This window comes from Furipterus horrens, unplaced genomic scaffold, assembly GCF_987537825.1.
Source record: "Furipterus horrens unplaced genomic scaffold, mFurHor1.1.pri manual_scaffold_5, whole genome shotgun sequence".
NCBI lineage: Eukaryota > Metazoa > Chordata > Mammalia > Chiroptera > Furipteridae > Furipterus > Furipterus horrens.
Window position 1 is genome coordinate 28,557,861 of NW_028327175.1, and position 26,788 is coordinate 28,584,648.

General features: G+C 43.3%; 1 protein-coding gene, 1 long non-coding RNA gene and 1 other non-coding gene across 3 annotated transcripts in view; 1 reads left to right on the plus strand and 2 right to left on the minus strand.

Annotated features, from left to right (window-relative positions):
• Positions 1-2,829: 2,829 nt before the first annotated feature.
• LOC150008314 (uncharacterized) lies at positions 2,830-6,556 on the minus strand. Its single transcript, XR_016511290.1, has 2 exons — positions 6,463-6,556; positions 2,830-4,134 (listed from the first exon to the last, which is right to left on the minus strand). It is a non-coding gene; the product is annotated as an uncharacterized LOC150008314 (long non-coding RNA).
• LOC150008315 (small nucleolar RNA SNORD123) lies at positions 4,228-4,297 on the minus strand. The gene has a single exon (XR_016511609.1). It is a non-coding gene; the product is annotated as a small nucleolar RNA SNORD123 (small nucleolar RNA).
• Positions 6,557-6,946: 390 nt separating the features above from the next.
• Positions 6,947-26,788, plus strand: part of SEMA5A (semaphorin 5A) — a 435,475-nt gene continuing 415,633 nt past the window's right edge. The window contains exon 1 of the mRNA XM_090276235.1: positions 6,947-7,410. The gene's annotated coding sequence lies outside the window, so the exon portion shown is untranslated. The remainder of the gene's footprint in view (positions 7,411-26,788) is intronic.

Genomic DNA, 26,788 nt, shown 5'->3' on the forward strand with positions numbered 1-26,788 from the left:
TGTAAATACTACCTTATATACATCATGTAAGTTTGTTGTATTTTTATACAAAATATGAATTTTTCTGATTTGCATTGTCTGTGTTCCATGTGTTGTTAGAAATGTGGCTTACAATGAACAAATATGAACTATTTTATGTCTTTTATTTAAAATGATTATTTTGTAACCTAAATGTATGGTACTGAATATTCAGAAGTCATTGAGATTTGCTTTGTGGCTCTAGATTTGATTATTTTTGTAGATCTTGATAATTGTTTGTAGATCTTGATAACTGTTTTTCTCAGGATATCTAAATTCATACTATTTTTTCCCTGTGGAGTCAATCAGTCAGAGAAATGTGCTTCATCAATAACTGGATTTGTCAATTTTCCTTATAATTTTGTAGATTTTTACTTTTTATACTTTGAAACCATTTTTTTTTAGGTGTGTACACATTTGTATTTCCTAATGAACTGGATCTTTTTTAAATAGTGAATTTTAATGAAAAATATTTTAGCTTTAAAACCTATATTTCTGACATGGGTATTTGTAAACTATCTTTATTTTGGCTGATATTTGCTTGGTATATTTTTTCCCATTGCGTTATTGTGCTTTTGGATATAATTGAATTTTATATGTTTACTGAAATTCTACTAGTTCTTCTCTTTCTACATGTTTTTCTTTTCATTTGTCTTTTTTTTTCTAGCCCTTTACTGCATTGATCAAGTTATCTTTATTTCATCTTTTTCCCTCTCTACTGTTTTAGAAAATTGTATCTGTTGGTATTTTTTTCCTTTTTTGCTATTACATTACTATCCTTGGTATTTTCACAAGTGTGTTTGAGTTAAATTCTAAAATATTTCTACTCTTTTCTGGAGTCTCACTCCCTTCCCTATTTACTTGTTAGCCACTACTCATCCCTCAAATGTCACCTCCAATGCTGCCTTTCATGCCTGTCCTGACTCTGCAGACTAACCCAGACACCCCTAACTTTGTATTTCCTAGCATTTATCAGGGCTTATGACTACATGCTTGTGGGATCAGTCCTTGATACTACCTCCCTGAAAGACAGTAATTCCTACAAGAGCAATAATTGGCTCTGTGTTGCCCTACTCCATCCTTAATGCATAGCTCAGTGCCAGGGCTCAGGCTGTGCAACAAACTTGGCTGAAAGCAGGAAAGCAGAGCCGGAGGGAGTACTGCATGGGTGGTGATGCAGAAAGATGAGGATGCAGGGATGCCACATCTGGAAGAGCCTTCACATTCTCCTGTAAACCCAGAACAGAAACAGTGATGGACAAAACAAAAGGGAAAGTTACTACTTTCTCCTGTTAGGAAGTCTGGAGGTGGCAGTCCATGGCTGAGATAGAGACTGTAGAGGGTAACCAGGGATTCGGGTTCCTTTTATCAGCTCTCCGGTTCTTGGCTCATGGCTGACATCCTCAAGAATGTAAACTGTAACATCAACTGTCACAGTCAAATTCTAGGCAGGAATTCAAAAGTGTTACCAGAACTGAAAGTTTTTCTTGAGTCAGCCTGCCTGCGCACACTGGCTCAAAGAAACGCATGAGCAGGAATTTGCAGTATAAAAAGAAAAAGTTTAATATTGAATTGGCCGATCTGGAGATGGGGAATTAATGCTAAAGATCTGAGTCCCAGATGGTGTGTAGGTTACAGATTACATGAGAGGGCGAAATCACAAGACCCTGGGGGTTAAGGGTTCGAAGTCATGCTGGGAGCAGATTGATCAGAGGTGAGGTAAGGGTACTAAATCATTTCTTCAGGTCTTGAGGGCAGCTTTGAGGTCTTTTCTGAAGTTCCTCTGTCCAAGAGTCATTTCAGAAACCAAGATATAACTTAGGTCAAGATATGATGTTTAGCCAGAGGTCCAGACAGTGTGTGACCATGAGGTCCAGGCTGTGGTCTTCTGCTGCCTTGGGGGTTGCTGATTATCTGGGGATGGGGGGAGGGGAAGGCTAGGTCTCTGAGGGGTATACTGTATGTGTAGAGAGAGATCTGATTTCTAGAGCTTGGATTTAAGACTACATTTAATCAAAGTCATAAGGACCCTTGGTTTCAGGAGGGAAGGGCATAAAGAACCCAGTTAGTTGTTGCCCCCTTTTGCTTTTTTTTTTCTTTAAGCCAGGCAGATTGCAATTCAAATATAATCAGTTCTGTGTTATTAAGAATGACTGAGGGTGGTGTTGCTTGGGGATAATTGCTGTGGTCTAGTGCTATGGACAGGGGGCATAGGAGACCTAGTAAGAAGAGGTGTTGGTAGTCTGGGTGAGAGAAGTTGATATTCTGAATTAAGGTGACAATGATGGGAATTGAAGGGAGGGTCTGAAATGAGCTGGCAGAAGGGTGACAGGACTCTTGACAACTCATCTTCCCACTTATTTGCTTCAGCAGACACTTGGCCTACCGGTCAATTTCACTTAGTAGCTATTCTTTTCATTTACCTCAAGGTCATTAGGAGTTGATCGCCCTGGGAAATCATGGAATAAACTAAGGCAGAGTAATTTACATTTCTCAACCTACGTAGGATGAACATTATTTTTGAGACTTTATTTCCAAAACATACTTTTTTCCCCCAGATCACTATTTTCAAAGACAGAGGAATACAGAGGACATTGGTTAATGAGTATCATTAAAAGTACAGCCATTCTTTGTTATAGACAATCAAGATATAGACCAGGCTCCATGTCAGAAAACCACACTCAGGAAACCATCTGAAAGCTTTATCTCCATGCCACCAAGCATCTGCATTTCCTCTAGGTATTCCAGAAATCTTTTAAACCCAGCATTTTTCTTCTCTCCATACCATATTTATAAAAACACAACCTCAGGTGTTTTGAGCACAATTTTATTTTAAGGAAATTGGGTTGCTAGAAAAATGTATCTAGAAATTTAACCATAAAGATAAGGCAAAATTCTTCTAGAGGTGGTTTTCACCTGTGGGGTGAGTTTTAGAGAGCTCAAAGGTGAGCAAGCTCACTGGGATTGGGTGAGGGCCGGCCACTCTGTGTCAATATCCATGAAAGATCTGGCAGGGACAAAATATGTTCCTCACAGACATGGGAAGCTGGAAGCAGGCCGTGGGTGGAACTCAGACTTCTGAGAAGGGAGTGGTGGGGCATCCAGTGTACAGCCTGGCAGAGGGCTGTCGACCAGGTACCCTGGTGGTTGTGCTGGCCCTTCAGTTTAAGGTCCAGGACCCTACTTCATCTCATGCCCATTTATGCTCCTTCTCGATTTTCTTTCTATTCTGTTTCAGTTTCTGGCTGTTTTTTTTTTTTTTTTTTTTTTTTAATATTTTATATATTTATTTATTTTTAGGGGGGGTAAGGGAGGGAGAAAGAGAGGGAGAGAAACAGATTGGCCTGCAACCCAGGCATGTACCCTGACTGGGAATTGAACCGGCAACCTTTTGCTTCACATGCCGGTACTCAGCCCACTGAGCCACACCAGCCAGGGCTGGCTGTCGTTTTTGAGTAAAACTGGCCTGCTTACCTCTGCCATGGGAGAAGGCTGGTACACTAAAGGGGGAGTGAACATTTCTGGTGGTAAGAGAATTTTTACCCTGGTGAAGCTCAAGGGACTTGAATAATTGGCTCCCTGAACTCTCCCCACTTAGTGATTCTTCTCTCGAGACATTGGGGAGCATCACAGCATTATCTGTTGCCATATCATGGGTCTTTCAAATAGTTAAAATAGTATATGAACAAAAACTAGCACTAGGCAATCTTAGTGAGGCATAAAACTGCATATTGTTTTATCAATGTTTGGCTATTTTAAGGAAAAAAACTAATGGAGCTGATCAGAGGATCTAGCAGTTTTTCAATTCTTAAATGCCATGGATCTAAAAGAAGGAAAACAGAAGTATAAAGGGAACACTTGTGGATAATGATTGTAATGTGTCCCTTGGCTGATCTGCAGGAAAATCTAGTTAAGATGTAAATGTCCATAGGCCATGATTTCTGGACTGAGGTTTCTTGTGATACTAATAGAATCACACGTGTTGTGAAGGTCACGCATAGAGGTGTCTCTTAAAGGTCACTCCTGACCACAGCAGCATCTGGATCTCCACCAGCTGACATTCTCTTCAGCCCCCTCCCTGCTGCTCCTCTCTGAGGCAGGAGTTTATTGATGTAGCTGAAATTCAAGCACAAGGGAGGGAAATAAAGACAAAGCCAGTTAATTATTTCAGAGACATAAGACAATCCCTCACATCACCACAGAAATTAAGGTGAATCAGGAAATGGATGGCGTTTTTCAGGTCACATGAATCAGCGCCCCAAAATTCATCATTTTCACCGAGTGTTTGGTTGGTTGCTCATTCTTTTACATTGTGTGCATGGCTGACAAAACAATTTAGGGAAAGCTATAATTTTATTTTTAAAAGAGAACTAAACAGTTTTGTTTTAAAATGATCACCCATAGTTCTACAATGTGACTAGCAGCTTAATGTAGGAAGTTCTTCAGTTAGCAGAACTTAAAAAAAAAAAGAAAAACCAGAAAATTCATTTGGAACAAGGGGGACACCTGTGGATTCTTTAAAATAATTTTATGGTATAGTCTACTTCTGTGCTGGGCCCTCGGTATTTACTGCGATCACCACCTTTCTCTTTCAGTGATTACAAAGGACACACGTGCTAACAGATTCGTTTAAGCTCCAGGTGAAGAGATGGTAGCTTGGAAAAGTTAAGGAACTTTTTCTAGGTCACAAGGTGAAATCATGACCTCAGTTTAGGGTTAATTCACTTTCATGATGCACTCTAAATTATTATTCGGTTTCTCGTCTATCCTCATAATTAACTTGTTTGTATTCACTATCACTAAACATACATATTTTAACAATGCTTGGGTGTAGCCTGTAAACTGCCAGTGAAATTGACCTCTCGTCCCCACATACCCATAAAGTTACATAATTTATTGAGGTAAACGTTATCTTATCAGCCCTCCTGGGTTATGGTGTAGAAAGCTAAGTTCTTTCCAGTGCTTAGCTCTCTGTGTATATGCCAAGATTTTTTTTTTAAGTCTACACGCCTTTAACTGTAATGTCGAAGGCAAGGACAGGATTAACTACACATTTGGATCTTAATTTCTGTCTCCCTTTGCCCTGGTGGCTGGGGGTTTCAAAAAATACCAGTGTGCCCAAGGGCTGCAAGGTCAAGAGTAAGGTAATGTCTTCCCCTCCCCGCCTCTCCACCCCCTAGAAGCAGAGCAGCCAGGCTAAACCTTGGCTGTCTCCTCCTCCCAGGGCGTTCCTAGGCCTTTGTGCCACGTAGGCAAGAAAGTCGGAATGTCAGGAATGAAGCTACTGCCCCTCACGCCAAGCACAGAACTATTAAGCTGTTCAGTAAGGTCCCAGGAGCGAGGCAGCTGTGGGGCACCAATCTGATGCCCCCACCACAACCCAGGTTAGAATGCTTCTCAAAGAGGTATCCAGCTACTGACATTTCGTCCCGGATGTCTAAAAGGAAATCCGAGTGAGGCCTTGAGTTCACAGGCAACTAACTCATCACTAGTGTGAGAGAGAGAGTTCGAGATTTTGGGCTAGGCTTCCATGGAAACCTTCAGAATGGCTTTCTTTTAATTCATTAAAAAAATATTTTTACAAAGTAAACACAAATCAATGTCAATTCGTATTTCCATTGCTCTTCTCTTGGATATGACCGGCCACGACACCTTCCAGCCAGTGATGGGTTCCTTGCATATATGAGCTCAATGGCACAGTTATGGGCACACTGGCCCATTCCCAGTATGGGGTATCTCAACAACCTGCCCCCGGCTCTGGAGCGATATGTGAATGTGTGCCATAGGGAAATCCTATATCACTAGCTAAGAGAGGATATTGGTGGGGTGTTCATGCGTTTCTTTACACAAGGGGAACTTTAAAGCCACCTTGTGAAACCCAGACGGAGTAAAAAGGGTCCCCAGATTCTGTCCCCACCCCAATCGATAGGGAAAGGGTCACGTGCCGCTCTTCAGCGTTCTTAACAGATGGTTTGTGACAAAGTATCAAATTCTAGGAGTCTTGAAAGGTACTTTAATTTCTAATCATGGATCTTTTCACCTGAGTACTTGCTTGATAGAACCGAGAGATTCTGCAAAAGCGCAACAAGTAATGCTTGGCCCGAGAATTAGACGAGCTGACCTTGTCTTTCCGGGACCTCCAGTTTTAACGCGCAGGGCAGTACCTGGGGAATCCCTGACCTGCCTCCCCGGTTCGTCCGTTTTGTTCTCGTCTCCGAACTCTGCTGAAATCGACCCGAACTAGGCTGGAGGCTCACCCCCAAATCGCTCCTCCAAGAACCCGCAGTGACTCTTTCGGTCTTTAAGGAGTTTCCAGCTCAAGAGCCCGCAAAAGGATGCCACATAAAAAAGAAAAATATCACGAACTCAGGAGTCCCAGAGGACCCTGCGACCCCTGCCCACCCCCACCACGCGGCCGCAATCCTCCGGGTGACACGCACGTACCTGGAGCCAAGGCCGGCAGAGTGGACGCGCCACGTCTAGGTCTCGGCCCGCACTGCCTCCGGCCCTTTATATTGCGCTCCCCACTCCCCCCCCGCCCCCCAAAGTAGCCACGTCCAAGCGGCGGGACCTGGGCTGGGAGCCACCGAAGGTCCAAGCGAGGGGCCGAGGAGGGGGAGGGAGCACCCTAAAGTTCAGGATCGGGCGCACTCTCACCAGGGAGGCCGTAGTCGGTTTCCTGGGGTGCAGAGGAGCCTGGGGATCAGAGGGGGTCCAGTCCCGGGAAGGGGCGGTGTAGGGGGTGGGGCCTGGGAGGTCAGGCGCGGGGTGGAGCGCTCGGGTTTCACTCCGGCTGGGAGGGGGAGGAGGAGAAGGAGGGGGCGGTGCGGCAGCGGGGGAGGGGAGTGGAGGGGCGGGGCGAGGCGGCCCCGCGCTCCTTGCTCGCGCTCCTTGCTCGCACCCCTGGCTCGCACCCCGCGCAGCTCTACTCTTGGGAGAGGCGGCGCCGGCGGCGGCTGCTCTAGCTGCGCCCACTCCCTTGCGCTGCTCTCTCGCAGCGGGTGGGCTCTGCAACCCCTTACCGGCTGCGGCCCCTGCCGGGTGGCGGTCCCCAGTCTTCACCTCCCTTCGCGGGGACAGCGTGGTCCTTGTGGCCCACCCCGGGGCTTCCCTGCAGAGCTGGTTCGGGCACCCGATTTTGCCTCCTTGCCTGTCGCCCCCACTGGGAGCGGACCTACTCATCCCCGGGCCGTCCACGCGCCAGGGGACAGTGAACCTGCTGCTCAAGTTGCGCCCCCCAGCCCAGAGCGTAGCAAGTGGGGTGCGGCTCTGGGGGAGTGGCGGGGGCGGCTGCTGCCTCGACTTCCCTCGCAGGGCACTGAAGAGGACCCTCACATCTCTCCGGGGCTCCAGGCGCTGGATGACTGGCACGAGGAGCGCGCATCGCACCTGGTAAGCGACCCCACTGCCCCATACCTGCGCGGCCTTGGCCGCAGCCCCCACTGTGCCGCGCTGCTGGCTGGGACCCGGGAGCGGCAGAGATCCGCGGGTGGGTCTTGTCGACTTGGGCAGGGTCGGTCTGCCGACCTGAGCGAGCACAGCGGGTGGTGGTGTGTACAGGATTAGGATGACTACCTTTACTGCGGGGACTCCCACAGTTGAGCTAGTGCACCGGCTGGAAGTTTGTGTCCCTGCCTTTGCCGAGGCTCGAGCGTAAGGAGCGGAAGCGACCCCATGGGTGACCAGTCGGTGGGCGAGACGGGACCCCTCCCCAGCACCTCGGGAAGGTTCACAGTTGAGGTCTGTGCGGTACCCCGCGCGCGTGCAAGCTTGCATCATCGGGAGCGAAGGGCAGGGGTCCCAGTGTTCAGCCGATCGTGGTCCCATAGCTTTTGCCCCGCAGCTCTCCGGCTGGGGCAGCTTTTTCTGTTTTAGTTACATAGGTTTTGTGGCGCGCGTGAGAAACTAGGAGGAAGTGGGACATAGGTTCAACTCAGCCAAACGCTTTGGTTAATGAGGGTGATTGAGAACAGAGACCGCTCAGAATGCCGCGGCCGGGATGCAGAGGCCCCGGGAGCCGGCTGCCCGGTGGTCTGCGGGCGGGCAAGTCCCTTTCTGCGGTCACCTCCACGCCCCCTACCACCCGCCCGCGGATTTCGCTTCCTCTGCCTCAGGGGGCGGAGGCAGATCTGGGCTCCGGAGGGAACTGGTCCCCGCAAGACGTTCGGGGACACCACCGCGGAGTAGTGATATTCGCCGGGTCGCTTCCCGTGGCGCCCCTTGCGGGGCCTAATACAGTCAGATCCAGATTCCGGGGGCTTTGGCGGGAAGCGCGTTCACCTCCTCGCTTTTTCCTTGCTTTGTACCTGGATGCGGCTGCTCAGAGTTGGGATTTAACTTTCCTGCGCCTGTCGCGTCCCGGGAATCCCCGGAAGGGGGCGCTGAGAGCGAGCGCTGAAAGAGCGAGAGAGGATGCGGAGAGAGCAGCGATTAGATCCCGGGTGAGTGGCTGGGGGTCCCAGTCAACCAACAGCAGGACCAGGCAGATCTTGCAAAATGATTTCATAGGGGTGGTGGGTGGCGGCAGCCGATCTGTTCACCAGAGGTAGCTGTCATCGTCGCTAGAAGAAGGGACAGGAAAGGTGGTTGCCAAACATAAGTCCTTTAAGTGGAAAGAGTCCTTCCAGTATCATACTACTGCAAATTCTTCCTGTCTGCGCACCTTTCTCCCTGTGACGATTGTCTTTTTATCAGAAAAAAAAAATTGAAATTGGGTGAAGGTAATGTGATTTATGTTTAATACTGACATAAAGTTCTGCTTCTCAGGAGAACATTAGTTAAAATGCCAGGAGTTACAAATGATTGTGGCAGCTTGTTTTTAAGGAAAACAATCGTATATCACCGTTAGCGTCTCCAGAAGAACTCTGTCATCATGACCAAGTTTTCGAACAGCAGATATGTTATTATAGTTAGTCTCTTCCAGGAGGCACAGAAAGACAAAAACAGACTTTACTAGGTAAGATTTTTAACACCTAATTAGCATTGTTAAATTAATTGCTAACTAATGCCAGTTTCATTATTGAACAGACGGTAAAGTTTATCATGCACTATTTTGAAGGACCAGTTCACAATTTCAGTTCAAGCAGAAAATAGCTTAAGCTGTGTTTCACTTAAGTAACTTTTCTGGCCTATGATTGTGTTTACCCCAGAGGGAACATGGATTTTTTTTTTTACCCCCCCCCCCCACGAGATTTTTATCCGTGTTTGTTTTTAATGAAAATGCAGTTCACAATGTAACTGTTTGGGTCACTTGAAACATAGATTTTATTTTCCTTGAGTTTCTTTCTTGTAAAAACTTTGCCACAGAATAGCAGTTTTTCCTGGGTGTTACATCACACTCATGGATGGAACCGTGGGATGATGAACTAGTACCTGCTTTTCCATGCTTTTAGCCTGAATGCACTTTTCTTAACAGGGAGAGGATGGATGACAACGCTGATCACTTTTTGCCTTTTATGAATTCTACTAACTTATTTGATGGCTTTAATGGCAAACAGCTGCGAGATCCCTGCTGTGAGCAAAGACTGGTCTCCTGGGTGGTCAAGCTTGTCTCTGTCCAAAAGACTTTTTGAGATGTTCAGAATTTGCTAATAATAGGCCTGTGTTCTTCACTGCCCGTTCTTTTAAAATTATTTCTTCACTATTTCTGGGTAAAAGAAACATAGGAACATACAGTGTGGTAGCTGTGGGACTGTAATGAATAATATATGCACATTCACATAGACTTTGGCTTAAGTTTTAGAGAGTTCATGATCCTTCTGAAGCCCATCCATGGCTTTGCAGTAGGAAATGTTGCTTCACAGTCAGTTTAGTCTCTTGGTCAAGGACAACTGTTAAAACCAAGAAACTTTTCTGCTGTATGCTAATTGCTCAAAATACATATGCCAGCTCCTTGAAACTATGTCAGATGTTCCCGATATTAGAGAGCTGCTTAACAGAACCCATTACACAGTTTTTCATTAACTTGGTGATTATTTTTAATAATTCCAGTTTTTTTTTTGTTTAAAGTCATTGAAATTTAAGCTTTGCTTCTGATACACATAAATGTCCAGCCAAAGGTATAAAGGCATTCTGTCACATAAACAAATAATCATGAACTGTAGAGTTAACTAAGATTAGAAACTAATCCTTAAGAAGAGGTTACAAATCATATGGTTTGCAGGATAGAACAAATCAATCAGTTTATAATATGTCCCAGTCAAGGAATCCAATTCTGTAGTAGCATATGTGTGTACAGTGTAGGAGAAAAATAGTCCCACATCCTGTGGTAACTTCTCCATAATTTACTATTCTATAATTATACCAAATTTGTGTTTAAAAATGTTCCTGAAGTTGTTGCTCTAGTTACTTAGACAAAGTGCTTAGGGTATAATTATAGATCAAGGTGACAAATTTTTATGTTTAGTGTTAAATAATTTTAAAATGTAAATCACAGTGTCTAACAAATTGAGTTATATGAGAGTGCAAAGTATGTAAGTGGGGCCTTGCACATTTTTGCCTACACACATCTTTGTGCAAATTTAGACAGAGAAAGTGAACTATTTTCTTGAGTCCTAAGGTGAGTGTGTATTTAAGTTGTTTATGTTATCTTTATGTACTCTTATTGACAATATAGACGTTTTCACATATGTTCCCAGCAACCTTTTGAAATTGAGAGGCAGAAGTTTTGTTGAAAATTACTGGTTTTGATCACGCTGCCTGCTGCCTTGTAGAAATAATCTGCCAGAGATAGGGAGCAATCTTATGTCTCTAATTACTGTGCAAGTTGGTTGCATCCTAAAGATAAATTCAACAGGTGAGGAGTAGCTCATTGACAAGTAGGTTGAAGAAGCAGCTTTCGGTATGCTTGATAAATATGTCACTTATTTCTTTGATATATTTATCAGGTCCTGGATATCTGATATATAAAATTTCTAACAGCAAGAAAAGGAGAAAAACATTAAAGCATGTTAGAATATACACAGATAAACTTTTCACTTTCAGTGAGCCTACCCAAAATTTGTTTTGATTCAGAATTTACACCAAACAGAACAAAGCAAATGAAAACTCGACCTAAGAGAAGGTAGCATATAATAAGTAATCTATTAGAATGTACTGGTATTGACACCATTACTTTTTGTCATCTGAAGATTCTAGAGCTAAGGAAACCTGGCTCTGAATTTCACAGAATATTTTGAAGCCAGGAAACTTCAAAGACAATTTATATTTCACCTGGGGCATGCTGTTTAAAACAGAATTGACTCAGCAGTGAGCTCAAGAAAACAGAACATTTTCTCAAAAGACTTGCTGTTTTTTTTTTTTTTTAAATCCCTTCTTTTTTGTCCAAGATTAATGGTTATTTGATGAGAGCAAAGATGAGCACACTTTATTTCTCTTTTCTAAGTTTTAAGATATACTGGCAAAGTACTATTGCATTTGAAAAAAAAATTTCATTTTTTATTCTTTTTCACCTCATATACTAAAATTGGTTTCCTGAATAATATTGAAAAGCACTATGTTTCAAAAGAATACATTTCTTTTTAAAGCGAGTGAATTTCTTTTATTTTTGAGAGGCTATGAACCTACTAATCTTCCATCTTCTCATCTTTCATTCATTATCTGTCATTGTATCTCTGTGGAATTGGCTAGCGTAGAGTTCATGTAGAATGATGAGGAAGTATACATTGGAACAATTTTATTTTATGTTGCATTTTTACGTGCATTTGAGAGTAGATCACATTACTGTAACAACAGGTAATTCAATTACAGATATGTATGATCAGTAACAATGAGAGTGATGCTATCAGAAACCAACTATACTGGGGAAATAATACTATATTTGCTGAGATGTGAAATTAATTAAGTTCTAGGCAACTGACGATCGGGATTGAGCAAGGACAAATTGTTCACAGGAAATAGAGCCTCTTTTCAATCACTTCAGATTCAAGTAACAGTTTGCAACGATACATGAGGTGCCTATGCGAAGAAAAACAGAGCCAAGGAAAAGCCGTAAGAAAAAATCTGCTGAGCAGTTTCCTGTGAGTTGTCTGTAATGTCAGAAGATGGCTAGTGCTTGGCTAAAACTTCCTGGAAGAGATGTGTTTTTCATAAACTGAGCCCAGAAAAAATTCCACATGAAGAACTATCCATCCTGTAAACAAACAAGCAAACAAAGCAACAACAAAAACCCCAAAAAGGTGGAGATGAGACACATTTTGGAGAGGGCTTCCTAATGTTCACCCTCCTTGGTGGCTGCCACTACAGGACGATTCAAACCTGCTGTGGACAGAGGACACATTGGAGGCCAGGGACATGTATGGTCGAACATCCTGCAACCAAATGGATTTTAGAATCACAGCTGGCTTCCGTGATTTCTTTTACAGGACCGAGATTTAGATCTGCCATAAAACGTGACTGATTGTAAAGCTGAGAACATTGTTTGAGACTGGAGGCATAAAACAAAAAGAATTGCTGTGGACGCTAAACTTCCTTTGTCCTGCAGAAATTGTCACGAAGCCGTTGTTCATGCCAGTTGACGTACAAGTATGAATTAAAGAAGGATTTGCTTCTACGATGTCTGTCTTGTAAATGCCTCTGTTTTCTAGCTGTGGATTTGACTTTAAGAAAACTAGTACTAGAAAGCTGGGTAGAATAAATACCAGAAGCCCATGGTTTAATAGAATCTGGAGAGGCCTCCACTTTGAATGAAGTGCTCACTGGCTGTGGATCAGTCCCCAGGGGACAGGTCTGCCTACTGTGCTGGAGATGGGGCAGCGGTGGTAGACAAATTCCTGGCTAGAGTTGGGCAGCTGGAGAGGGTGTGTGTGGGGGCAGCAGCAGTTGACATTGGTATAACTGTCTCTGTGTGACTCAGGGGTGTCTGATAGAGGTCCTGTGAGGGCCCTGCCCAGAGTTTGTGGGTGGAATATGTGGATGGACTTAGAGATGGCCAGGTGTCAGTGGTGGGTCAGAGTCCGTGTGTGCATGAGGTCTGTGGGACCTTACAGAAACAGGGCCTCAAAAGATAAAGTGGGGAAAAGAAGATAAAGGGGCTGTGAAGTCCGGAAGCCTGGCAACACTTTTCTACAAGAGTGGCTAGGATGTTTGGTTACTGATGGAGGGCCTTGGGAATGATGACACAGAACACATTAGTGGAGCTAAATTATGATGTGGAGAACAGGTTGAGGGAATAGCTGGGCAGAGGTCCCTGAATTTGGATGTAATGATAGAATTGAACTAGCAGGACTACTGTGACTGTGTATTTAGGATGATCCTGAGGCCAGAGACCTGCAGCGGGGGCGGAACTGGTTCAATGAGGAGGGGGACACTGTGCACCTCTGGCACATAGGAAGAGCCATGTGGGACCATGGTTCTCTGACCTGATATGGCCCAGCCGCTGTTCCTCCCTCCTGACTCCAGCCCCTCCGGCCTCCTTCCCAGCCATTGCATGTTCCCCTCCTTCTGCTTGGGAGGCTCTGGCTCTGCTCTCCTTGATGGCTCACTGCTTCCAGATCTCACTGCTTTGAGGGCCTCTCCAAATCACACTGTTTAAAATAGCATTCCCTCTTTCTGCTCTTCCTTCAGTGCCCCCTTTTTTTCTTCATAGCATTTTACACTATTTGTTTGTTAAAGGCTTTCACCAATAGAGAATGTGAGCTTAGGAGACAAACAAGATTGTCATTTGTGTCTCCAGTGCCTCGACAGTGCCTGGCACACATCCTGCCCTCAGCCCTATGTGATGAGCGAATGGATCAAGAAATGCCTTTATGTAGTATATAAACAGTACAGACTGCACTGTAATATCTTAGATAAAGGACTGTGGCCATGGTAGCTAAACACTAATTATATTCTTTATATGGAGGGAAATGTTTCAAAAGTCCCCAAACTGATTTATTAGCCTAGTCTTGAAATACAGATGTCTTTGTAAGCCAAGGACTATACATTCTTCATATATCCTAATTCAGGGCTATTTGCACATTAAGTAAATGCTTGTTAAATGAATTGATGACCTTGCGTGATGTAGAAATTAGCATAAAAACACTATGTGTATTAGAACATTTTATGTATATTAAATGATAAAAGAATTGAAATTCAGGGATGTTGTCTTAGTTAAAATAGCATCCCTCCAGTCCCATGCCCCCAAGCACAAAAATTGCAGGGAACATATTGTATCCTTATTACATATTTTCACCATATTACAGAGATTTTAGAAATACTAGAGTATTTTAGAAATATGGCAGGCTTTCTTAATTTATTTCTGAGATTAGGCCAATAAGCATTGTCACTTAGTTGGATTTATAGATTTAATAAACTGAAACAGATGAGTGGATAAACACAATGTGGTATAGCCATGCAGTGGACTACTATTCAATAAAATGAGCTCTTGATCTATATGGCAATATGTGTGAACTTCAAAACATGTGAAAGAAGCCGGTCACATAAGACCATGTATCTTATGCTTTCATTCATACGGAGTGTCTAGAAAAAGTAAACCCATAAAGACTGCAGATTCTTGGTAGCCTGGGGCTTGGGGTGGGAACTGAGCCCTCCAAATGGGTGGGCCGGCCTTTTGGGGATGATGGACATGTTCTAACACTGGATTCTGGAGATAATCATGCAACTCTACATCTACAAAAATCATTGAACTGTACATTTACAATGAGTAAATTTTATGGGATCTAACTTATACTTCAATAAAGTTGTTAAGAAATTAATCTGGGGCATAACCTCAAAAGGTCGAATGTATTAAACTGCCAGTGGCCTAACCAAATCCTGTTGCCTTCTCTGGGAACTGTAGTCTGTGTTTGCATGGCTGTCACAGCCTGGTGTGGAGGCCACTGGATGCTGAGATGACAGCACTTCTTTGATGCTGAGGAAATGTGTCAGAGCTGGATCTCTGTCAGGAAAACAGGCGAACCCAGGTTGTTTCCAGATGAGACCACATAACCCAATTTAATCAATGCATTAAACTGATCAGCCATCCTAGCTGCTCAGAGTTTAGTTCACTCCAGTTTCCTGTCATTTGTTAGAGTATACATCTCTTCCACCTCTTTTATCTGCCACTTTTATTGTTGCAGAGCTCAGGGAGACATATTTGAAAACAATCTCTTGGTTTCATTAGGGCTGTGGAGTGTTGCTTTGCTCACCAAATGATGCTGCTCTCCTGTGGCAGGGAAAGTCCACAGTGCCTGCTTCTGTGTCCTTGTACGCTGTCTTCGCAGACAATTGGCCTCGGCAGGTGAGGCCGGTAACTGAAGCAGCCAGACCCAGAGGCAGAATGCGATTTTTAAAATGCCCACAGGCTGAGTAGTTAAAGGGGAATGTGCTCATTTTCTGCCTCAGTAGAAGAGTCAGAATCACTTCTCGATTTTTCTCCTGTGCTTTGGCATGTTTTACAGTTAAAGTACAAGCTGAAATGAGGTTGTGGGTAGAGATGCTTATGAATTGCCTGTAATTGCCTTGCTCTTTGACTGCTGTCTCTGGGTGGAAGTGAGTGTCTTCAGTTCTCCCCTCTTGTTTGTTTATTGCTACCTCCATCTGTTTAGTGTGTTCAAATCCTATCTGCCTCCTGCCTCTGGGGTTTCTCAGCTCTCCTGTGGCACCATGCTCTCCCCACACCAGTTGGTTTCCACATGGTGACTTTGCGTGGGAGTGTTTACTTTGGCACAGAAGGTCTGAGCTCCAGATACCCGCCACTTTGGCCTTCAGGAGCTGGCTGAGACCTGCCAGCCTTCAGGGCTCTCATACATCTCCCCCTTAGTAATGAAGTATTTTTGATCCAGCCCTGTGATGTTTCCAGCAAGCATTTTTGACGACGTCTAATTTCTTCAGTTCTTGTATGCAGAATTCAGCAGTTGCATGCAAAGACTGAGACGGACAGAGTTTAAATCCTTATGTGACAGTTTTTTGACCACTTACCAATATAATTTTGAACTAGCTTGTTCTGAATTTGCCTTCTCCCAAAGTTGCCACCTAACCTAGACACAAATTAAGAGTAAAGTTTACAAAATGACCATGTTTTTCTATTACCAGTCCTAAATTATTACTCACCCTTGGTGACTAGTTAGACGTTATTTATGAGATTACATTAATATTTCCTTCTGTGTATTAGATGGCAAAGGAGTGACTGACTTTTTTATTTTTGATGTCACTTTTGATAGTTTAATTGGTCAATAAATGTTTAGGTTGGTATTATTTATGTGTGTGTGTATATGTGGTTTGGTGTTGTTTTCTCTAATTTTCGATGAGTTACTGTTCTCCAGATTTCAAGGAGAGGAATTCTGCTAAACTGACTGGTTATATGATTAGAGAAATTTCCATGTTTCCAGGCCAAATATTTAGTTTTGAAATACAAGGAATAAGAAAATGATGCAATTTTCTCTTGTTTTAAGACCTCCTTTAGAGTAATTGTTGATTTGTATTGGATCTGATAGCTGGAGTTGATCATGATTAAAGTAACACATAGTGTTATATACAGAATTATTGAAGATGTCCTCACTGGGGAAAATGTATTAGACTATTACTTTAGATGATATTTACTTTTTTCTAACCATTTTCTTTTCTGGAAAGCAACCAAATGTTAACATTGCATACTGGTTTTTGGCACTCTAAAATATATAGGGTTCTAACACGAGGAAGAACCTGGAATATTGACTACATAGTCTAGAGGGCCGATGTGTGCAGTCCCTTCCTACCTGCTGACACCTCCTTACCTCTTGTGCTGCTCTGAAATTAAAAATTGGAGGATTTTTGACAACATGTCAATGAAGGAAAACTCTTCCAAAGTTTGAGTGGTAGTTAAAATTAGGCACTTTATTCATTTAAATTTAATATTTCTGGGCTGTAAATGCAGAAGAAAGGTCATTGACCTGGCTGGTGTGGCTCAGTAGATTGAGCACCGTCCCATGAACCAAAAGGTCATCAGTTTGATTACCTGTCAGGGCACATGCCTGGGTTGCCAGCCAGGTCCCTGGTTGGGGGCATGGAGAGGCAACTGATTGGTGTTTCTGTCCCTCTCTTTCTTCTTCCCTTGCCCTCTTTCTAAAAATGAATAAATAAAATCTTTAAATAAAAAGATCATATTTTACCAAGTAGGAGTCTAGTACCCAGATATTGAATCCTTGCTCAAGGTAAATTGACCAGATGTCCAATGTGGAAAGGAGAACACCGGACTGTGGTTTCCTGTCCTTTCTGATAAGGCTGCTCCTCAGATATCCTTTTATGATCTTTCTTCCCCATAGCTGAGGGATTCTCCCTTTCTCCCTTCTTATCATTATCCTCCTCTGGTCAATTGCTCTGCTAATCCAGTAGTCTTTTAATTATTATGTTCCCCTTTTACCAGAAAGTTTTGAGTCAGGCTTAGCTCAAAATAACTTCTAATTGAGCCTATATTTCTAAAAGACCCAGCTCCCTCTCTTTTCTTTCCCTTCTGTTTCAATACCCTCCACCACATAAAAAGGGTTTTGCTTAGTTTTGCATCTATATCTCACACTGTCTGGTGCCTCCAGTACCTGGCTCTTTACTGTAGAGATTCAGAGTTGCTGCTGATATGACAGGGACCACTGTAGACATGTTCTTTTGCCCAGAGACTTGTTCCTGGGCTGCTTATGTGGGCTCATATAGACCAGACCTGGTCTAGGTCAGTTATGAGTATGACAGGAATGTGATGGCTGTTTAGTTACATCCCAACATTTGCTTCACATTTGATGGTGCTCTCAAGTACACATGTGCTTATGAGGAGAGAGCCACTTGTCACGAGGCAGTAGATCCCTTCATTCCTCAGTCTTGCCTCATGATGGGAAAGATCTGAAGCCTTGGAGTTATGCCTCTCGAGGCCCTCCCTTCTCTCCAGCTTTGAATCACTCTCACTTCCTTGGCCCCTGATTACACCACAAAGGTGGTTCTGGGCAGGTTGGGTTACTTGAACCCAGGTGCTTGAGATGGAAATATTTCTAATTCTGCAAATCCACCCTTGTTGCTTTTGGTTTTTTACAATGCACATCTGACACTAAGGTTTTTTTTTCTACAGCTTTCTGTACCGAAAATGCCACCATTGAATGTAATCAGGGGGCGGGGCTGGAGGTGGGGTTCTACAAGTTTTTGCGGCACATACTGGCTGTCAAGGCTTTGAAAGCAGACCCCAGAATCAGGCCTGGAGCCAAATGTACTCTCTGTCTGCCAGCAGTGATGGAATTCCTAGTCCTATTCCCAGCTAGTGAAAAAAAAAATCATTCAGGAAACTGCAAGCTGGCAAGTAAGAATTGCAAAGATTCATTCACGTGAATGCTCAGCCTGCAAATATTATTTAGCTTTGAATGTTTTCTCCAGGCCCCACCTGCTGCATTTCCATCTCATGGAGGCTTATCTTGGTACAGAGGAAAGTCTTTGAAGGTTCACAGTGGGGATCTTAGGGGACACATGTCAGAGATGATGTCAGAGAAGGGCCTTCTGGGTGTCCCAGACCTCACTCACACCTGATCCAAGAATCTGTGTCATGAGGTCACATCTCTGGCACTTCATGGAGAAAATGTAAATGCTTGGACTTGAGTTACTAAAACTCTAAATCACAGTTAGGACAAGAGAGGGGAACAGTCAATCCTCATAGTAGTCAGACAGCTGTCCATTAAAATACCATGAAGACATTTTTAAAAAGAGTATCTATTGATGAATTAATTGTTTATTGAGGTAAACTCAAGGACATACATGATTTGAACTTGGATCATGTCTAGAGGAAAGATGGAATTCACCGACACGGGGAAGAAAATACAGAGGGGAACACACCTTAGTTTTGGATTGAGAAGAAAGATATTTCCTACTGTCTAGATAGTATTTAAAAGGGACTTAAAAAATTATATAATGGAAATTATAACAGAAAATCTACACACTCCAGGTTGAAACACAGTCTAAATTTCTTTGTTTTGGTTGGTAGAGGGGAGGTATACCAGCTTTGGAATGAGTTTGGGAAGGAAAACAACTAATAAACATTCTTCATTTGATCTTTGTGACCTGAGAATTCCTTCATAATATTTTAGGAAATCTTTTTCTTCTAGTGGCCAATTACTTTGATTTTTTCTTTCAAGGGGGACATGAATCATCACAACTTAGCCAGTGAGTATTAGAGGAGAGACTCAGTAAGGTGCAGGTCTTGTTTTAAAATTGTCCAGAGTGTCACCCACAGGCCACCCAGATCTTTGTCCTCTTTCAGAAGGCTCAGTTCTATTGGTGGGTTCGTTTGGGGTCAACATGAAGGAGTACAGAAAGGAAAGGATCACCCTGAGTAATGGAGACCCCTCTGAGCTCCAGAGAATGCTGGTTCCATTTAGTCTTTTTTTTCCTTTTAATGAAGTCCACTCTGGCTTCTTCTGTCCTCCTCCTGCACTGAAGACAGCAAGCATTATTTGTAAAACAAGTCATGACTTCTATCATTCCCACAAGCAAGCTTGTGGTCTGCAGGTGAGCATTATCATGAAGTATGGCAACACAATTTGGTGTGGAGACACTGCCCCAGGGACAGGCATTCTGGCCTGTTTTCTCCTTGTGGTGGGTGCTCTTGTGGCCCATTAAACATGGCTAAGAGTTCACCCCCAATGACCTGTAATCAAGATTCTCTATAATTAATGGTGGTAGCATGTGAACTTGGATGCAGTGTTGGATTTGCGACTAAGTGCCTTTCATTGGGCTTTTCATTTGTTTTGAAGAACTGCTTTGGGGGCCCAGATTTCTTACATGGAGTATATTGGAGACTTTGCTAAGAGTGAAAAGAAGGATCATGATTGGAGGCTCAGCAGCCATTCTTAGGAGGCCTGGACCAAGGGTGCAACTAGTAAGTGGCTCAGGTTGGGAACTGTTTTGGGAGTCCCACAGGGTCCAGGGGCCTTGGTGGATTTCTCTTTAATTGCACTTTTGAGTGAACACAGGGTTGGCCACCAGGCTCTTTGAAGCCTGCAGGGGTCAACTTGTGGAAACAAATGAGATGCACGTCGGGGAAGGCTGCTTCCTGGAAAGTATATGGGGTTGCTCATGGGGATCTTTATTCCTCTACAGGAAAAAGCCACCGGGTTTTAAAATCTGCCTATTGGTTTAAATTCTGACTTTGGATAGTTAGCCATTTTGCTTACTAATGGCAGTGTGACACAAATATATCACATTTTTTTTGTCAGATATTTAAAAAGGCCCTTTGTAGGGGGCCATCGGTGCCAGCAAAATCCACTTCTTGTGTCCTCCCTGTGTGTGGGAAGGAAAAGGTTTTGTAGGTGTATTTCTATGAGAGAGTTTGGCGTTAGACTTCTAAGAATTCGTAGAAAGCTAAGTGAATTCATATAAAGAAATAATTGGAGGTACCTATAAAACTTATAAAATACACATATTTGAAATGTTTGGCTTTTTTGAGCAGTTGGGAGGTTGTCAGCTGTTTCCTTTTTCTGTATTAACTTCAGATGATTAATTGGATTTATTTAATTAAATGCTCCACATTTAAGTGGAGAGGAGGCCCAGGGAATCTTCTGAAATAATATTGTTTTCTATTAATCTACAGTATACCACATGGCTTCCTATACTTAGAGAAAAGACATTCAAATCTATATTAACAATCCTTTAAAAATCATTTACTGTTGGTTCTGAAGTGAAAAGTTTATTTAAAAAAATCTTATGGACAATCTCAAAAATCCCATGTTATGAAATTCTGTTCCTTTACCGCATTTCAGACGAACAAGCTGGATTTGAGGCTAGAAGCACTGTTCTGTTGCAGCCACGGTGACTCAAAATGCTCGGAGGGGTAGCTGAGCTATTTTTAACGAGTGCAAATGTATCCTGTGGTGGCTGATTTCCAATGGTCCAAAATTAGTCCTGGGATCTTGGACACTACAGTGTCAAGGGCTCAGTCGATCAGCAAGCTCAACATCTTTGAATTTGTCAACCTAAATCTAACACCAGGATTGATGGCTATGGCCAAAGAACACATTATTGTTTGAAGAAAACAAAAGGATAATCTCGTTGTAGCAAAGAGGTCAGAATCTGCAGAATTAGGTACTAGCAAGGTGGGTGATGGATAAAATGGGGAGCAGTTCCAAGGAATTGGAAGATGTCAGTCTCTTGGTGAAGGGCACAGTTCAGTACCTAACAGGGGCATTTTTATTTATTGGTAGGGGCATGAAGAAGAACAGCTGAGCTTTTTTTTCCCCCCTCTTCTGTTTTGTTTCCATGAAAAGAAGGTTAAAGGGGAAGGTTGACTGGACCCCAGGGCAGGAAAGCCTTGAACATCACAGTGGCCTTTCATCTATAGAGCAAAAAAAGGAGAGATACAGTTACCCCCTCTTCTTACACATGTTGCCCCCCAATCATGCTGCAGACAAATGAGCTATTTGCTTTGAAAGAATTATATTTACTTTTCCCCACATCTCCAGAAACACTTCATTATTAAATACATATGAAGCATGCAGTTGTCCTTGGCAGGGCTCATTGATTACCAGTTTTCCCTAAGGTTTTTTGTCTGCTTGTAAATTAATCCGCAGTTTATAAGAGGATGGGCTAATCTTTAATAGCTTTATTCTGACAAACCCTGTCTGTTGTCTAATTCAAACTGACAGGGCAGACAGGAGGTGGATCTGATTCAGAGGAAGGGACATGCGCTCAGTTGAACTGTAGAGTCTCATTTGTTGAATGTTGACTGCCTCCTGATTGATGTAACCGTTGCACAGAGTTCCAGGATTTGGAAGCCACTACTGATGTTGACCAATGCATCTCTGTCTCCAGGCAGGGCCTTTTCTAAACCCTCACAGATGGTGATCTGTTATGTTCTTAAGGAGGGGCTTACATAGGGCCTCCATTATAACGGGGACCATTTGTTTTATGCTAGTCCAGCTCCAGGGGAGCTCTGGGGTGAAGGATAGCATTCAGCCAACCAAGAAGTGTTTACCAGAAGCTTTCTCTGTGCCAGACCCTAGGTCCTGCCCTGAGAATAGAGCATGTAGAGGAAAGCAATGGTTTCTATTCTCTCGATGCCTGTTTTCCAGCTGGATGTCCCTTGTCTTGGTGTGGATGCCATTTCTCTCCATTTTTCCACACCCCCAATTAATGCTTCAGGTGCAATCAAACACCTAGGATTTCCTAGAGCCTCGAGCCAGGATGGCTGTGATGGCAGGTGGGAGGAAGAGTGGACGTGGGAACAACTGGGACCGTTGTTCAGTTTCTGTGCCCTGGCAGAGTGGCTTCACTTGCTGGGAAGAAAGGAGTGGAGGTTTGGAAAGCATGTGCCTCACTGGCATGGACACACATTTGGTACCCTGACCCACGGCTCTGTGAGGGGGTCCCTCCACTCAGCATGCACAGCCATACCCATCAGAGCGCATGTAGCCAGGATAGGGCATCTTCAGAGGTGGCTCTCTACCAGCAGACAGGCCCTGAAAAGCAGAAATGGCTTCAGGATTGAGAAGAAAAAGATTGAATGTTCCAGGCTACCTTTCCAGGCTCTCAGTGTCTTGTGCACCGTGCAGTCAGGATGAAGAAAGGAAGCCAACCTTTCCTGACATTGTAGAGCCTCAGGATGTGAAAAGGAAGATTGGAGTAGAGTCAAAAAACTATGATGCTCAGCATCCCTCCTGCCCAGCCTCCCCTGTTCATGCCTTTGCTTTCCTGCCTCTCACCTGTTTCCTTAGCATGCTGTCCCATTGTTTGTGGACATTCATTTTTAGAGTGATTCCAAGAGTCTAGTTAGACTGTGTGCATCTGCAGAAGGGTGATTTCTCTCTTTTATAAGCTCCTCTGTGAATCCTAAATGCCGATTGTGTCTGAGTTGAGCCACCATCAGTGGGGTATCTGACGTCAGAAGGACAAGGACTATTTCAATTTCTAGAGCTGTGTATAAATGCAATTGGTTTGTCTTTTCTCATGACATAGTTGTTGGAACCAGAATTAACTCACTCACATTTTGTGTTTTTCCTTTTGCCCTTTTATTAAAACCTGAAAGAGACACACCTTGTTTTGGGATTTAAATTACTATATTAACAAATATTTCTGAAAGAAGAGGATATTATAAATTAGCTTTTTTATCCTCCAGGGTGGTGGTGGTTGAGACTTGAAGAGTTTATAAATTATGTGTGTTGTTTTCTTCTGGATGTTTAATTTGGATGTCTGTGTTTATATTATAACAGCCCATCAAGTTCTCTGCAGCCATGAACACCTCTACACCCAAAAGTGTGGCTGTTAGTCTAAATGGGGACATCTGAACTGTCCTGTCATCACCTGCAGCCCTGTGAGAACACTTCCTTTTTTCTTTTTTCAAACATAGCGTCTGTCTCTTCATGGGATAACCAACACAGCAAAGAACTTCTAATTTGCTAGCGATCCACATCTCTGGAAATAGTCACTTCTAAGAAAGCCAGGGAAGGCAGAGATCCAAGATCCAGAACAGCAGGGTGTGGGGAGGAAATGCCTCCTACTGGCAGCTGCCCCTGAACTAGCAGCTGCCCCTTGACTTTGCCATCTCTTCAGAGGTCACACTGGCTGCTGAGCCTTTTGGATACTACATTGAGTCTTGTTTGAACGTGACACCTTTAGGATTTCATGGTGCTTACATTTCAGATAACTATTCCAAAGGCTCCAGTTCCAGGGAACTGAGGGAGCATATGATCAGTGAGTATCTTGAGTATTGAAGTAGAAAGAGAGCTTAGCAATATATCAGGTTGCCAAAAAGAATGTTTACTTCACAAATTAACCCCTGTCTTTTTAAAAAAGTATATTTTATTGATTATGTTGTTACAGTAGTCCCAATTTATTTTTCTTTGCTTCCCTTTGCCCAGTACCCCCCTTCCTTCCAGCAATCCCACCCCCCATTAGTTCATGTCCCTGGGTTGTGCATATAAGTTCTTTGGCTTCACCCTTTCCTATGTTATTCTTAACTTCCCCTTGTCTATTTTGTACCAACCAATTATGCTTCTTAATCCCTGCATCATTTCCCCGTTTATCCCTTTTCCCCCTCCCAGCTGATAATCCTCCAAATGATTGTCATACCTATGATTCTGTTCCTATTCTGGTTTGCTTAGTTGGATTTTGTTTTTACTTTTTAGATTCAATTGTTGATAGTTGTGAGTTCTTGTCATTTTAATGTTCATAGTGTTGAGCTTCTTTTTCTTAAGTAAGTCCTTTTGACATTTCATGTAATAATAGCTTGGTGATGATGAGCTCCTTTAGCTTTACCTTGTCTGGGAAGCTGTTCATCTGCCCTTCCATTCTAAATGATAGCTTTGCTGAATAGAGTAATCTTGGTTGTAAGTCCTTACTTTTCATCACCTTGAATACTTCTTGCCAGTCTCTTCTTGCCTGCAAAGTTTCTTTTGAGAAATCAGCTGATAGTCTGATAGGCACCCCTTTGTAGGTAACTCTCTGCTTTTCTCTTGCTGTTTTTAAGATTCTCTCTTTATCTTGAACATTTGGCATTTTAATTATGATGTGCCTTGGTGTGGTCCTTTTTTGATTCTGGCTTGTTTGGGACTCTCTGTGGTTCCTGGACTTGTATATCTATTTCCTTTGCCAAATTTGGAAAGTTTTTCTTCATTTTTTATTTCACATAAACTTTCAATTTCTCTCTCTTCTTCTTCTCCTTCTGGCACCCCTATGATTTGGATGTTGGCATGTTTAAGGTCCCAGAGTTTCCTAAGCCTCTCCTCACTTTTTTCAATTCTTGTTTCCTCATTCTGTACTGATTAATTGTTTTTTTCTTCCTTATGTTTCAAGTTATTGATTTGAACCCCACTTTCCTTCCCTTCACCATTGATTTGTTGTGCATTTTCCTTCGTTTCATTTAACGTAGCCTCCACTTCTTCCCTTCTGCATTTGTTGTACTTAAGCATATCTGTCAAGCCTGTGAGCATCTTTATCACCAGTGTTTTGAACTTTGCGCCTGTTAGGTGGGCTATCATCTGTTAGGTTGGCTATCTTCTCGTCGCTTAGTTCTCCCACTGGAACCTTGATGTATTCCACCTTTTGAGCCATACTTCTCTGCCTCCTCATCTCAACAGGCTCCTGTGTTTCTTTGCCTCTGTGTGTTAGGTAGAGCTGTTGCTTCTGTTATGTTTAAGGGGCAGAGCCTTAGGTATTCATCAGTACAGGGCCACTGGTTTCACCACGTTGTGACACTGTATGTGGGGGATGGGTCTGAGAGGGAACAATGCTGTTTGCTCAGCACTTGCCCCTTTTCCAGGCACTTCTCCTACTTCATTTGGGACTGGTGCCTCTCTAGCTGTTGTCCTGGCTGTCATTACCAGGGTGAGTGGGTCTGTGGGTGTTTTAGGACCGTGGGGCCCTTTAAATAAGTGAACTCTGCTGAGAGACCGGCAGTTTCTTCCTCCACCCCAACCCCCACTGGTTTGCACAATCAAAAGCAATGAGGCTTTATTTTTCCTGGTGCTGGGACAGTGAGCTGCAGGGTCTGGTCTGGTGCTGGGAGCGCTCCCCAGGAGTAGCTCCCGAGTTTTTAAAATGTGTGACTGTGCTTTCCCCTGGCCTGCTGCTGTTGCCGCTCCTGCCATCAGCACACCACGTCCTCTCTGCCCTGGCTCCACCCTTCTTACCTGTCTGGATGAGTAGTTCTTCTTTATATCTTTGTTTGTTGGACTTCCATGCTGCTCGATTTTCGATTTTCTGGAACTTCTGGTTGTCTCTAGTTTTGAGGTAGTTGTATTTCTTCTTAGTTGTGGAGGGAGATGCAATGTGTCTGTCTAGGCCTCCATCTTGCCTGGAAGTCCTAACCCCTGTCTTGATGAAGAGCTTCAAAAAGAGCACATGAATAAATGAATGCTAACGTAATAGTTACTTTCAAATATATTCATGGAATTTTATAAAGATTAAAATACCAAGAGGAACTCAGTCTTTGAAAGCAAGTTACTAGTTTATAATGCGAAAAAATATATAATTCTGGCTCCAGTTCAGCGAATGTCTTAATAATATTGGTAGAGGCCTTTAAGTCAGTGTCTGAAATATTCCTTGTATAAAGAGCTTACATGTTTTACTTTGTTTTAATTGGAGTTTATTAGTCATAATTTTGGTTCAGTAGCTTACCATGAAATAAAGTCCACAGTCCTATATCCTAAAGCCCTTGGGAGGAGCCACGCAGCTGGTGATGGAGGAGGCGGGCAGGAGGGAGCTCTCAGCTGCCCAGACTGTCTCCTGGGGCTGGCCCCGTGGCATCCTGACCTTATGGAAAGGTGCTGACAAGCCTGGCAGCCAGAGAGAAAAGGCTGTGAGGACTTTTGCTTAATTATATGGGGTGGAAACAAAGTGAGGCAAAGCTGGCACACTGAGGGAGGAAGCTCTTCTCACCCAGGGCCTGGCTGCCATCCTTACATGGTTTCTCAAACTGTGATGTAGCTGACAGCTGGTTGTGCTTTCAAAACTGTGGTAATAGCCAGAACCATCTGGATACAGCACTACAACAGGCTCAAAACTCAGAAAAGCCTGCCTTGGGCCTGTCTCTATGGATTTTCCAGAAGTACCAAGACTTGCAAATAAAATCGCCTTATCTTACGAACTACCTTCTGGCAACAAAAGCAGAAATAAACAAGTGGGACTACATCAAACTAAAAAGTGTTATCCTGTACACCAAGAGGTTGTGGATTCAATTTCCAGGTCAGGACACATGCCTAGGTTGTGGATTTGATTCCCAGTCGGAGTACCTATGGGAGGCAATTGATCGATGTTTCCTTTTCACATTGATGTTTCTCCCTCTCTCTTCCTTTCTCTCTAAAATCAATAAATATATCCTTGTGTGAGGATTAAAAAATAGTAAAATAAAAAGCTC